Below are 16,342 nucleotides of genomic sequence, written 5' to 3' on the forward strand. Positions count from 1 at the left end.
GTGTTCTTTCAATTTTTTTTTTCCTCAATAAAAGTCGTTTTGATACAAAGCTTGAGTGAGGGTTTAGTTGGGAGAAATGGGGCAAAGTAAGGTTGGAGCCAGGTGATCTTCGTCTTCCATGTTACTGAAGTTTCTGTAGTATGAAGGGACTCTTGAGCGCATTTGCTTAATCCTGCGTTGAGCCTCTTGTTGAACTATTGAGTAAACTTAAAGGCATTAGACATTGACTTAAATGGTAAGGATGAAGGGTGATTCTGTTAGCATTGCCTTCGTTTCTTTGGTGAGGTGACTGGTCCTTGCAATGAGGGCCTCTAGTTTCCGGTCTACTATCCCAGGAAAGAATAGTTGAGACAAGACCACCCCAAGAAGGATGAGTTGAATTTGTTAAGATAGCCCATTAGCTTGTAAAAAAAACCCAACCCATTTGAGTGGGCTGGTTTGCCTAAGGGTTCTATTTGTATTATTAAGGTTTTGGTTCTAGAAGAATTAGTTCGGTTACGAGATGGACCTGTAACCCAGTGTGTGAGAGTTTACTTCCCATGCCTCCAATTTGAGTCTAACTTGGAAGCTCGGGTGGTTGTTCATTTCCTTGATGTCGCTGTCACCAAAGTTCGTTCATGCCAAACTCTCACAGGATGCTGTTTGGAGGATGATCAAGCTTGAACTTGAATTTTGTCTGAGAACTAAGAAAGTGAGGGTAGATAATGATATGATATTTCTTTCCTCTACTTCCAAACTTTTTCTTCATTTCTTTTCTCATTAGGTCGATGTAATGAGAAAACTATGAGAATCTCCAAGTGTTGAGTCATTTTTCTCTCAACATGTTGAGCTTGAGCAAAAATCAGATGTTTCTGATTTACTAGTCTTTTTTATCATATGGAGGGCACTGTTCAGGTAGCCAGTGACTTTAATTAGGGCTTGAAGCTATTTATACACGACACAAACTGGTTGATTGGCTGCCATTAAAAACAAGTCTCTAAAAAGAGCCACAAAGGAGGCAATGGGGCATCTTAAGCAATCTATAAGATATCTATAAGATATCTTCTAAACGCAGATAACTTACACGACGTTTTTTTTTTTTTTTTTTAAAATTAGGACATGACACGGAAACAACATATCTATTAAAATGTATACGATTTTTATATTAGAAGAAAATTTAAAGTAAATGGACAGTATTTATATGCTTCAAAAATTAGTAGGATGTATTACACATCCAAAATTTATTATTAATTATATATATTCCTTTTTAGTCTACTTAAGAAATGTTTTGTGTATATCTAACATATTTGTTGCACGAACAAGTGTTGGGATTGTCTAAGCATTTGATACGTGTCAGATATAGACACTGGTCAAAACTAAAGTATCTTGCTTTTGGGATATATTACTTGGTGTTGCCGGTGGAGGGATGTACTTGCATCAGTGTGGTGTCAATATCTAGATACATGGAGTAGTATAGTTCAATTGCTTGTGGTTATGTGTAATGATGATGATGTTAGGGTGATTGTGACCTTCAGGTTGCATAGTGTTAGGACCAAGCTTGATTTGATTATTTCTTGATTATACATATTTTCTAGCTTGGCTGGTTGGGTTAGAATCTGAGTGTCCGACTTTTTTCTTGTTGGATGTACCTTTCCCATGTTGTCTCTCAATTTTCCTAGGGCTTGAACTTGTCCATGGATTTTGAGCCTTACCTAGAGCAATCCTCAACAATTTTTAGATACTTTTATAAAAGTGACACTTTGATATCTTTTTCATCTGACATTTAAAACTTTGATCACGACTAAAGTAGAGACTTGGTCGTGACTAAGAGAAATCGAGCGATGAGATTTCATCAAACCTTGGTCAAACACCGAGTCAATGTTCTTGGAAAGACTGGTTCAAGCGGGAGGTTGAAGTTGGCTAAGGTGGTCCTTTAAAACTGAAACTCTTGTGTGGCCGCCTAAACAGTTCCACTCTAAAATTGTTGACTTGGTCTAAGAGCTCGCTTTCTAGTGTTTAATTTTTGTTTGTGTGTTTATTAGTTGGATTCTCCATTCCGTTTCATGCAACTTTAAAATTAAATTAAAAAAGAAAAAGTTTTTAATTTTTATTATTTATTTATTTATTTATTTTAATAACAATAATAAAAGAAAGATTAAGTAGAGGCTCCTAATGCAATCCAAAATGGTCAAGGTTGTCGAATCAAATGATAATGTTTGATCATAAATATATACCCAACTTTTATTGATGGGTGTATATAAATATCCTTAACAAAAGTTATCCTTTCAGATTGTTGCTGGTATAATTAATCTTCATTCCATTTCAATTACTTAATTTTAATACCAAAACAATGAAATATTATATGGGGTCTCATTTTCAGTATTATTTTGATTCCATTGAATATTGATGCATGCATCCAAGCCTGACATAGCAAACCTTCAATGATTGAACTAAAAGAGGAGTTTAACTGCCAAGGCATGTGATCTACAGCATTTTCTCTTTTGTTTTTTAAGCCATCGAGTGGTTAGTTTGTATAAACTTTAAGTGTGATATCAATTTAAATCCTAAACTAATAATTGTATCAATTTAAATTCTGAACTTTGAGGATTATATCAACTTGAATTCTGAATTAATAATTGTATTAATTTAAACCCTGAACATTTATAAGTATACCAATTTAAATTCTGAATTTTTATAATTGTATCAACTTAAACCGTTTATTATGTTTTATTTAGATACACTTATAAAATTTCAAGATTTAAATTGATATATTTGTAAAAATTCAGAGTTTAAATTGATATAATTATGAAAGTTTAGGTTTAAATTGATACACTTATAAAAGTTTAGGGATTAAATTGATATAATTATTAGTTTGAAGTTTAAATTGATACAAATCCCAAAATTTAGGGTTTAAATTAATACAACTCCTATTTATGTATCTGAGCTTAAGATTTGAATGGATACAATCTCCAAAATTTAAAGATATAAATTGATATTTGTCCTAATTTATGTTAATTTCCTTTCCTTTAACAGTAATCAAATGCAGTTAGTGGATAGAATCATTAATTTTTAATATTATCATTTAAAAAGAGTTACATGGTTTCTTTAAAAAAAGTTGCATGATTAGATTGGAACTTTCCCAAAATAAAAAAAGAAGAGAATTATAAAATTGCAAAGCTGACTTAAAAAATTGAGAAAATATTAAGTTATAAACCTTTAATCTTTGGGACTTATTATTAATTAAACCATGAATCGATAAATTTGAATATCATCCATGTATTTACTTTAGTTGTCATTTTGCGAAACTGACATTTGAAGAAGTCTACACATGCGTAGATGATTTTCGAAGGTAATCATAATGAAAAATTTAAATTGATTAGTTTATGAAAATTTAAGAGTTTATAATTGACTCAAATTATAAGTTCCTCATGATATTGGTTGATTAAAATTTGGAGAGTGTAAATTGATACATTTACGAAAATGTTTTAAATTGATATAATTATTAGTTCAATATTTTAATTGGTATAACTTGAAAATTTAAGGATATAAATTGATATTTAGACAAAAAGAAAATTTTGTAGCCTGAATTTCAACTAAACCGACAGGATTAAGATATTAATTTGAATCCACTTATGTTTATAATTATTAATAATAATTAGCCTATCCAATTTTCAATAACAACAATAATAATAAACCTGTCCATCAAACATAGTAAGGAACAATATCTTTTTGTATGCTTTTGCTTTCGTGTGTGTATATATCTACATAGTACACAAAATGTTATAAGTTCTAAAGTGTCTATTTTACTTTATCCTTACTCTCTAATTCTACCTTCTAATATTTATAAATTTTAAAACGTTTATGATGATGTCGATGAAAACGTCGAGTTTTAATTTTATGGAAATGTCGACAAAAATATCGATATCAATAGATATTTTAGAAAGTATTACAAAAACCAAAAATTTAAATATTTAAATTGATAAATAAACATTTTACATTTTAAAAATGAGTTAACATATTTATTAACTATGTCATGTTTAAATTATTAACATTCTATTATTTATTTTTTATGTTTCATGGATTTTTTATGTAATAAAATTTTTTATTCACCTCTCATATCGATGTTGATCTTATTGATAAAATTGTTGATATGTGTACGAAAATTCAATTGCATGGGACCTAATACCCATCTCGATTAGTCTATGTGAAAGTAGATTTTTTAAAAGTTGAGAAATACAATTGAATAATTTATTTTAAAGGAGAAAATGAAAAAAACATATGCATCGTTTGGTAATTATTTTATGTTTTTTATTTTTGATTTTTGAAAATTAAGCATATTTTCTCTTTATTTTTTACAATGATTTTCATCTTTCTTAAGTGAAAGAGTTGAATTCTTGGCCAAGTTCCAAAAACAAAAACGAGTTTATAATTTTTTTTTTTTTTAGTTTTCCAAACTTAGCTTGGTTTTCGAAGACATTAGTAGAGAGTAGATAACAAAATAAAAGATTTAAAGGTAGAAGAGATATTTATAGACTTTTTCAAAAACTAAAAAATATTAATCAAATGGTAACCAAATGAGGTCCGACGTCGCATTTTTTAAATTAAATTCATGAAATATTGTTCTTATCTCTGAGTTTATTATTATTATTTTTTTGGAGAATAGTTTTTTTGTATTGTTAATTGCACACTACAAGTATTTTTAAGTTTTGAAAACTTTCTATTTTGGGATGTGACTAAAAAATCAAATATTTCATGAAAACTACATTAAAGAATTTGTATGAATCAAGCACACAATACTCAAAAACAAAAATTAAAAACAAAATGGTAACTAAATAGAATGTATGAACGGAAAAATACTAATAGATTTCTATCAGCATATCAGAGTCTATCAGTGATATATTTCTATAAGTTTCTATCACTAATAGACATTGATAAACTTCTATTAGCCTCTATCAGTATCTAGAGAAGATTAAAATTTTGATATTTCGTGTAAATAGTTTATGTTTTATTTTTGAAAATTAAAAAAAAAAGACCGACAAATTCATAACTGTTACTCAATAACAATTTTTTTAAAAGAAAATAGTCTAACTTGTTATAACACTTTTTTTTATATGTATGGTAATCAAAATGATATGACAGCACCTCAAATAATTTTTTTGAAAAATTTACATATGATACAGAAAAGACATTATTGTTGTTTGTTTGTTTTTTTTAAATAAGAATATTGTTAAATTGCACATGGGAAGAAAAATATCTAAATTGTCTTATCCCCATCTAAAGGGAAACAAGCTAACCCATCAAAATATCAAAGTGGGGACAAAATCATGGGAAGAAATAAAATGCTCCACTAAATGGGGGCTTTTATTTATTTATTTATTTTGCCTCTTACTTTTTTTTTTTGTACTATTATGAAAATCATATTTTTATCTTGGTCTTACTTTTTGACCTTTTTAGATTTCACATTTCAACTTGGTTGTTCCACCTTTTATAATCTATAATGTATAAAGTCTTTTTTACCTCTCATCTTTTAGAAAATTCCAACTTGTTGGTTTCCCTTTCACTATGCTAAAAGTTTCGGAAAAAATATCTGTATGGTCCTTAGATTTTAGGTCTAATTACTATTTAGTCATTAAATTTCAAAATGTTACACATTTAAATCTTAGATTTTGAATTTGATTTTAATTTAGTTCTTAAATTTCAAAATGCTACAATTTTTACCCTTAACTGTTGAATTTTGCTTCAATTTGATCATTATGTCTCGAGGTTTATACTTTTGACCTTAATATTTTATTAAATACATATTTTTTGTTATTATTAATTAAATTTTACTATGTTTATCACTTTTAAAATTAAATTTAAAATTTCACTTCTAATTATTTTTAATTAATCAATAGAAATTGACGTCAATGATTGAAAGTAAGTATTTAATGAAAAATTGAGGTTAAAAATGTAAAATCTTGAAATCCATGGACCAAATTGAAACAAAATTCAAATTTCAAGGATAAAATTGTAACATTGTGAAACTTAGGGACTAAATTGAAACAAAACTCAAAATTTAAGGACTAAATATGTAAATTTTAAAATCTAAAAACCAAATAAAAATTAAAGCCAAAACTTAGGACCAAAAAGATATTATTCATAGAAGTTTTCTAGATTTATTAAATTAAGTGAATGATTATATAATTTTCACTATCATCCCAGGTAAAAGATGACAACTAAGCAACAATTAGTTATTCAACTATCTATTAAATTGCTTGTGATAGTAGTTTCCAATAACAAAAAATTTGGAGAATTTCAATTTAGTCCCTAAATCTTATGTGTATAATCTTAAACCTAAAATTTTTGTTCGAAAAATATCTTATAAAATATATAATTATTTCAATTAAATTAAACTTCTAAATCGTGAGAAGTGTATTATTTTGGACTCTTTTATTAAGATTATCTTTGAAACTCGTCTATGGAATAATTCTTACATATGTGTAGCTTCTTCAAATTTTAGATTGATAAAATGGACAATTAGAGTTAAGCATGAAATTTTTAAAAAGAATCTTAATTGAAAATCTAAGGTGATTCACGCTTAAGAAAATTTAGAAGTTAATGATACAATTATAAATCTCCCATCATATTTATCCAACCAAAACCTAATGAAAGATGCAAATTGATATATTTATAAAAGTTCAGAATTAAATTGATACAACCCTACAGTTTAAGGGTATAAATTGATATTTTTCTGACATTTTGAGGCCATTGTTAATTTAATTGTCATCTAAAATAAACTAAAATTAATATTTTCACCCAAACTCATGAAGTTATATAAATTTTAACCTCAAAATTTTCGATTTCATTAAATTCTATCTCAAACTAAATATTGCAATATTAACCTTAAACTTCAAAAGATGTTTGAAATTTCAACTATCTAATAAGTTCTCGCTCCAAACATTATTAAGAAAAAGTTCTCTTATATATATTCAATGAATTATAAAATATATGTATGTTGTGAAATTGATTAAATTACTTGAGAAAACGACATTAGAATTATTTTTATTTGGTTGAAATTCATGAATTTTGGTAAAGTCATTCAATGGTTAATTTTTACACCGACAAAGGTTACTTTCGTGCGAAGCTTTTTTTGGTGAAAATAATGAGTTTATAAAGATTTTTACTGTATTTTTTTTAGTTAATTAGGATTAGCCGAAATTGAGTCGGGGTAAAAATTACAACATCTATTTAAACAAAGCCACGGGGACAATATCATATCAATGCTGATAGGTGGAATTAGTTGTTCTTATCAATTTGGTACCAAAGCTATTCTCTCTAGACTTGGTAATACCGATTCACAATTCTGAGTGATGAACAATAATGGTTATAAACCTTGATGACATAGTCATTGTAATATGTGGTTAAATTCTATCAAATAGGTAGAGTAATCCCAAAATAAGAATAGCTAGCTTAGATAAGAGCAAACGATCCCTTTGAAGCTAGAAAGGTGAACAAACTATTTGAGGGGAGACTATCAATATGTGGTTTTTCTTTTTGTTTGAGGGGAAGATTGTTGAGAATGGATCAAAGTCCAATGTTAACCAGAAAAGAAGAAGATCATGGGTATATAATGAACAATATATCTTCATTGGCATTGAAGCTTTTGGGTGAAGTAAAAAATAAAACCATGAAGATTTATACTTAGAGTAGACAAAATTTGTCATATAGAGAGATAGGTGGAGGATCCATTAACATTATCAAGATTCATTTATTTGAAAAAAGGTTAAATTTTCATGACATTTTAAACATGAAAAATGCAATAAATTTATTAAACATTTTATAAAGTTTAAAAACCTAAAAATTCATAGACTAAGCTTGAAATTTATTATTATTATTATTTTGCATTTTTTTAAAGCATATCGTTGAAGATTGCTTGAGATAAGAATAAAAGCCTATGGGCAGGCCTATGCTTAAAGAGTATCTGGAAAAGGGCATAGGAGATTGCGCGCCCCAAAATAAAAATGACAATGCCTTAAGATTTGGGCTGACCAGTCGAGTTGGTATTTATATACTAATCAAAAAATAAAAAAGTCGAGGCCAGACTGATACTCTCAACCTCGAGTACCTGAAATGTTCTTGATATGTCCTACTGTCATACAAAATTGTGGACATGTGTCATAGGATAGACATATAAATAGCTTAATTCGACTACTCTAAAGGAGAATGGTAAATAATCTTATAAGAAGAGAGCCGACCTTAAATGTTTTAGTGTTTAATTTTATCATTCACCCTTTATACCAACTTAAGCATCATAGTGTAATAAATTCATCATCATATTGATGCGAGGATCTTTTACGCAGGTCAATTCGGATAATTTGAATGGAATGAAATTCGAAAGCGAATACATATTATTTTGCAGTTTTAAAGTCTATTCTCTTGATCTATAAATGCACCCTTTCTCATGCAACATCTATTACCAAAGCTAAAAAGTCACTTTTTTTAAAGAATTAAGTATACAATCACCATTGCTAGTGCTACCTATAGTTTTTGAAAGCATTTTTTTAAAACTTGGTTTTGTTTTGTTTTTTTTTTGAAAGTATACTTAGAATTCAAATGTGTTTTTTAGGAAGTTGGAAAACTTATAAAAAAAAATGTGCAAAAACAAACAAAGTTTAAGAAAAACAAAAAAGCAAAAGCAAAAAGTTATCAACAACATAACTTTAGGCTCCATTTTGTAACCATTTTATTTTTTATTTTTTATTTTTATTTTTTAAAAATTAAGCCTATAAATACCTATTTCACCTCTAAATTTCTAGCTTTTTATCTACTCTTTATAAAAAAATCAAGCAAGGTTCTAAAAAAAAAAAAAATAGTCTTTGAAAACTTGTTTTTGTTTTTGAAATTTGACTAAAATTCAACTCTTTATAAAAAATCATTCTTATTATATTTAATTTGAGTTGAAGAGCATGCACAAAAAAAAAAAAAAATGTTCATATAAAAGGGTTTCATAGTGTCATACCTTTGATGAAACTCTATAATACCGACTCCTATCCTCTAACTTGGATTGTGTGGTGGAAACACTAAATTGAAGTCAATTGATTGAGGGAACTAAGAAAGTTTTAGAGAGAGTATACAGTTTCTGCAAAATTTTAAAAAAATTTAGTAATTCAACCATTCAATCTCTGAAATTTGATGTATTTATGCATCTACTTCATGCAAGCACTAAATAAAGCAGCCATACGACACTTCAATTGACACCATTATAGTGGGATAGGTGTTGATCAATTGATTAATCCAACAAAAGTTGGATTAATCTACTAACTTGGCTTTTTCATTTTCAATTTCTTTTAAAATTTAATCAAAATTAAGATTAAGTTTAATAAAAAAATTTAAATAAGAATTTGAATTTTTTAAAATTGAAAATATTTTATTTAAATAAATAAGTAAACAAATTTAATTAATTAATTAAATGATAATTTAATATCAAATATTAAATTAATTAAATACCTATTTGATACATGGATCCTATTCATGTTAATCAATATTTAAATATTTTAATCTCTCCAATTTATATTTTAATTTCAACAAATTTAAACGTTTTAATTATATCGAATATAATTAATCAACCCCAAATCAAATTTGAACATTTCAAATTCAAAACTCTAATTTCGATTTTGAACATTTCAAATTCACTCAATTCACTAATCCAAGAAGTAATTTTACAAGCTAGTAGAGGGACCTTATGAACCTACAGATCATGAGCTCCAATAATTTGAGACTAATTGGCTGAACTCTTTATACCGAATTAATCAAAATTTGTTAACTATCGAGACACACCACTGTAGCTCGATAGTTGCACTCTTCTCACTGTAGATATATTTTTGTCCACTTTAACCATAATCAGTAAGTCGATCATTCACAGGTTGTTCGTATTTACAGTTAGGTCAAAATTATCATTTTACCCATGTAAATATATCTTGCTATTTGAGCTCCCACTGATCCTCTATTGAACAATTAATTTATAGTCCAATTAATAAACCATATCCCTCTGGGCCATGAGAGGGTGAGGCCCCTTTGTTAAAAAACCAGGATTCAGTACTTAAGGGAACAACCTATATGCTAACCCTAAATTGGATAGGAGTGAATTTCATATTGTAGGATTATGTCCCCAACTAACTATTCGATTTTATCCCCAAAATGGGAGGCTTATTGAGTAGTGCTATTGAATTACTCTCACCTATACAAATCAAAGGATAATCCCGAATAAACAAGAGTTCATAGTTAGCTCAGGATTAAGATTGAGTTACCCTAGGTCATCGAATTTAAAATAGTCAGTTTTAACAGTAAACAGTCGTTATAAAGAAAAGTGACTATTTTAAGGTCTGATCTTATGCAAACATCCTTTGCATAAGATGCCTCTACTTGCATGTCTCCACATGAATGATTTTGGTATCATATCATTTGTATCATTATACAAAATGAGCTGCATCCAATAGTGTTGCCAGGATGAGGTACCCAATCTCATCCATATACTTATAGACCATTTTGGCTATATACTAAAACTTGATCCACATTTGTGTCTCTACATAAAGTTAAAGTATTCATATTATAGCCATGGATTCGTTTATTGGATTTTTATAATAGAATGCAATATCAATAACATTTTATTGAATGAACAAATCAATAATACTTTTATTAATAAATAGAATATGTTTCCAATATTTACGAACTGCGAGTTTTAGGACATTCCCAACAATCTCCCACTTGGATTAATACTCCAGTGAGTTACAAATATATACAAATATATAATGTACACAATGTTAAGATACAAAGAGAAAATACAATAAAATAGGGTATCTATATACCCTTGACATTCTCCCACTTGCCTAGATTATGAAGCTCGTAGTCCTAGTCCAACCAGGTGGCCCTCGAACACTTTAGTCGAGAGAACCTTCGTAAACGAATTAGGAAGATTATCCTCAGAGGCTATATTCTTGACTATCACGTCTCCTCGATGTACTATCTCCCTGATGAGATGGTACATTCTTTCGATATGTTTTTCGCGTTTGTGGCTTCTTGGTTCCTTTGAATTGATAATTGCTCCACTGTTATCATAATATAAAGTGATAGACAGAAGCATATTTGAAACCAGTTCCAAATATTTTCAGGAATTTGCATAGCCAAACTGCTTCTTTAGCTGCTTCACGTGCAACTACGTATTCAACTTCCATTGTGGAGTCAGCGATACAACTCTATTTGATACTTCTCCACATTATAACTCCTCCATTAAGAGTGAAAACTAATCTTGAAGTAGATTTACTAGAATCTTCATCAGTCTAAAAATCAGAATCAGTGTATCCAGTAAGGATCAAATCCTTAGGCAAATACGCGAGTATATAATCCCTCATTCTCCTTAAATACTTGAGGATATTTTTAACAAAAGTCAAATGATCGTGTCTAGGGTTAGATTGGAACATGCTGACAATTTCAACTGCAAAGCATATGTCAGGACGTGTACACGACATAGCGTACTTCAAGCTTCTAATTTTTTATGCATATGTAATTCTTTTCATTTCCTCAACTTCTTGAGGCGTCTTAAGATACTGTTCCTTTGACAAATGAATTCCATGTCTAAAAGGTAACATACCCTTTTTGGAATTTTGCATATTATACCTTGACAACATCTTGTCAATATAAGATGCTTGAGATAGCGCTAACATTTTGTTCTTGCGATTTCGAACAATTTGGATGCCAAAGATGTACTGTACATCTCCTAAATCTTTCATTTGGAATTGCGATGCTAGCCATCTTTTTACGTCAGCAAGAAAACTTATCTCATTCCCAATGAACAAGATATCATCAACATAAAGAACTAGGAAAGCTACAATTTTGTTGACTATCTTCTTGTAAACACAAAGTTCATCAACATTCTGTTCAAAGCCATAAGATTTGATCGTAGTATCAAACCTTATATTCCAGGATCTAGATGGTTGTTTTAGCTCATAAATGGATCTTTTAAGCTTGCAAACCTTTTGCTCTTGACCCTGTTCAGTGAACCCTTCTGGTTGAGCCATGTAAATACTTTCATCAAGATGGCCATTCAAAAAGGCTGTCTTGACATCCATTTACTATATTTCATAGTCATAAAATGCAACAATGGATAAAAGTATTCTTATAGGTTTTATCATGGAAATAGGAGAGAATGTTTCTTCATAGTCTATCCCCCTCTCTTTGGGTAAAACCTTGAAAGTCATTTCATTTTCTAATAGTTGTGTCCATGAACTAGTTTCCTAAAGAAAAATGCAAATATAGTTAGCGGCGCTTGAATCTAGTATTCAGGTTAAGTGAGAACTTTCCACTAAACATGTTTCCATCACAAGTAAATCAAATTTACCTTGGTTTTCCTTTTCAGCTATCTTTTCAGCAAGATATTGCGTGCAATCGCATTTCCAATGACCATTTTCATTCCAATGGAAACATTTTTCTTTTGGTGCTTTATTCTTGCTTTTCTTTGCAGGGGCTTCCTTCTTCCCTTTTCCTTTCTTCTTTATCTGGATACTCTTATCCTTTAAAGAAGAAACATACTTTTTTTTTTTTCTTCTGTGAAACAACATTTGCTTCACTTTCCTTATTTTTCATTAAGGATTGGTAAGCTTGTAGTTCATTCAGAAGAGTTGTCAAATTGTAATTAATCTTATTCATTACAATATTAGTACGAAATGTTAGAAAGCTCTTCGGAAGAGATTTCATTATCATACTAACTTTTCTCTCATCTATGGCAGTGCCATGAGCTTCCGCAATATTGAAATGGACTATCATGTCCAGGACATATTTTCTAACAGAGGTCTCCTCTTTCATGCGGGAGTTATAGACGTACTTAATAGCATCATGTCATACCGGAAAAGACGGTTGCCTGAACATCTCTTGCAATGACGTCATGATATCACGTGCAATAACCATGGCTTCATGCTTCTTAATAAGCACACCAGATATGCTTGCTAAGATATAGGCTCTGGCTTTACCGTTAGCCCGAACCCATTTGTCATAGGCTTCCCAAACATTTCAGTTAGCATTTGAACTAGGAAGAGGAGAAGATTCCTCTGTTAAAATAAACCTCAATTCGTCAACCACTAGTATTGTATTTATGTTTGATTTCTAGTCTGAAAACCCTTCATCGTTGAATTTATTGGAAGCTAATAGTTGTATAATCGAGTTCGACATTATTGAAAAATAAACAATATTCTATTAGACTTATGCATCTAAACCCAATTTTAGTAAAAAGTAATAAAGTACTCATATTTCTTTATTTATTTGCAACAATATATTAGTGAATCAGAGTAGATGCTACTGAGGGGCAGTCAAATATTCCTTCACTAAGTAAGACAATCTTGACCAAATACTATCTCCAAAATAACTCTTATTCCTATAGTCATTTAGCTACCACTTTCAGTCAAGAACTTACTAACACTTAGTAACTCTTTTAAGTGTGACCCTCCATTTTCAGATTTCATAGAACAGTATGAATATGCCCTCGATCTGGAAGACAATGATCAAGACAAAACTATGAAACACTATTCATTATTGAAGCTTGGGTTCTTCCGAATTCTTTATTACAAACCTCCAAGGGGATCACCGTGGTTAACGATTAGTTAATGTTGCCTAAAAACGATAGCAAACGCAACATAGGAATCTCACGGTTCAAACTAATGGAAGAGACCGTAGGATATGTTGACACATTTTTCGGATGGAACAGTCGAGTGAAAATCGACACGAAGCCGAGCATGGATCTCACGATGTGAACTCTTAAGGACGTGAGAGAAAAAAATGGTATATCATATACATTATTGATCTCCCATTGAAAAGTTCTAATATATTGGGTATACATTTACTTAGGTATATTTCGGCTAAAAAAAAAAACATAAGTTCATGTTGTTTATCCAAGTATAATGTTTATATTTGGATTTAACCTACGATATCTAATTGATAAAACCATTTTATTACCTCACACCACTCTCGCAAGCTCATAAAATCGGTTAACAACGCTCAATTACTTGACCATAATCCCTAGGTAGGAGGTGTTCCATAGTCCGTCAAATTAAAAACCTCTAGCCTTAGACATAATTATATATTGGTTGAGTTTGTGACCGTATTTTATAAGATAATGACCTATTTTAACTATTAAAATAAGTTAGTAACCTAAATGAGCATGCAACTTATCTTTGTTATGGATTTTAATGTCTAATCCAATTTTATAACAACTTATAAAACAATAGACATGCTTTCCACCCATAACATTTATCAAAGGCATTCAAACTTTAATATAACGTTTATATTAAACTTTAGAAACCCTAGACATGCATACTATATATTGTAACTCTTTATAATACATTTTCAATTCATGTAAAATGCTTCCTATGGTGGGATTTTAAATTACATGGCATACATTATGTACATACATGTTTCAATTTAAATATAACATACATCACATGCATCAATATTTAAATAACACTAATATGGTTCAACTTTGGCATCTTAAGCAAGCAAAACAAACTAATTATTACAAATAATAATTAAAAACAACTCCAATTTGACTATGGACCGCTCGACTAGACCCAAACCGGACCTGAACCGACTCTCCAAGGCTCCAAATGAGGCTGAATTAGACCAAATTCGGCTGAATCAGACCAAGAGACAACTGAATCGGTCAAACCGATCAACTATTGTGAACCGGCTAAAAAACACGCGCCTTTTTGGGCTGGGATGAACAGCGTCACGACGCTTCATCCCATCATTGCAACACCTCAGGCTCCAAGATGAACAACGTCGTGATGCTCTGTGAACAATGTTGCGATGCTGTGAGGGCAATAGCTCCAGTCCAGTTTCTTCAATCTTCGATTACAACTTAGTTTCAACTCTATTGACTCCAATAAATTTACAGGCTCTAGAGTGTGCATATAAGCTCATCAAACAAGAATCAATTACAAATTTAACAACATAATCAAAGAGTAATCTAATTCCAAAGTTGAATTTCAACCATATCAGTCAACCAAACATGCATCTATAGAAATTTACCCACCAAACTCAAATTAAAATTCATTGAGCGCTTAAATCATGCTTTAAAATTTGATGTATTTAAATTGCTGACTCCACGATGGAAGCTGAATATGTAGTTGCATGTGAAACAGCTAAAAAAGCAGTTTAGCTACGCAAGTTCCTGACAAATTTGGAAGTGGTTCCAAAGATACATCTTTCTATCACTCTGTCTTGTAATAACAGTGGAGCAATTGTCAATTCAAAGGAACCAAGAATTCACAAATTCGAAAAACATATCGAGAGAAAGTACTGTCTCATCAGGAAGATAGTACATCGAGGAGACATGATAGTCACAATGATAACCTCTGAGGATAATCTTGATGATCCATTACAAAGGCCCTCTCGACTAAAGTGATCGCAGGACACCTAGTTGCACTAGGACTACGAGCTTCATAATTTAGAGTAAGTGGGAGAATATCAAGGATATATATATGCCCTAGTTTATTGTATTTTCTCTCTATATCTCAACACTGTGTACATTATATATTTATATATATTTGTAACTCACTGAAGCATTAGTTTAAGTAGAAGATTGTTGGAATGTCCTAAAACTCGCACTTAGTAAATATTGGAAACATTTTATTTATCAATAAAAGTATTATTGAGTTGTTCATCCAATAAGATGTTATCGATATTGCATTCTGTTATAAAAATCCGATAAACGAATCTATGGCTATAATATGAATACTTTAACTTTATGTAGAGACATAAATGTGGATCAAGTTTTAGTATATAGCCAAAATGGTCTATAAGTATATGGAAGAGATTGGGTACTGCATCCTGGCGACACTATTGGATGCGGCCTACTTTGTATAATGATACAAATATTGTGATCCCAAAATCATTCATGTGGAGACATGCAAGTGGAGGCATCCTTTGCAAAGGATGTTTGCATAAGATCGGACCTTGAAATAGTCACTTTTCTTTATAATGACCATTTATTGTTAGAACTGACTATTTCAATTTTAATAACCTAGGGCAACTCAATCTTAATCCTGAGCTAACTATGAACTCCTGTTTATTCGATATTATCCTTTGATCTGCATAGGTGAGAATAGTTCAACAGTACTACTCAATAAGCTTCCCATTCTTAGGATAAGGCTGGATAGATAGCTAGGGACATAATCATGCAAGATGGAATTCACTCCTACCCAATTTAAGGTTAGCAGATAGGTTGTTCCCTTCAGTACTGAATCCTAGTTTTGAACAAAGGGGCCTCACCCTCTCATGACCGAGAGGGATATGATTTATTAGTTGGACTATAAACAAATTATGCAATAAAGGATTAGTC

Source organism: Benincasa hispida, chromosome 12, assembly GCF_009727055.1.
Source record: "Benincasa hispida cultivar B227 chromosome 12, ASM972705v1, whole genome shotgun sequence".
Taxonomy (NCBI): Eukaryota; Viridiplantae; Streptophyta; class Magnoliopsida; order Cucurbitales; family Cucurbitaceae; genus Benincasa; species Benincasa hispida.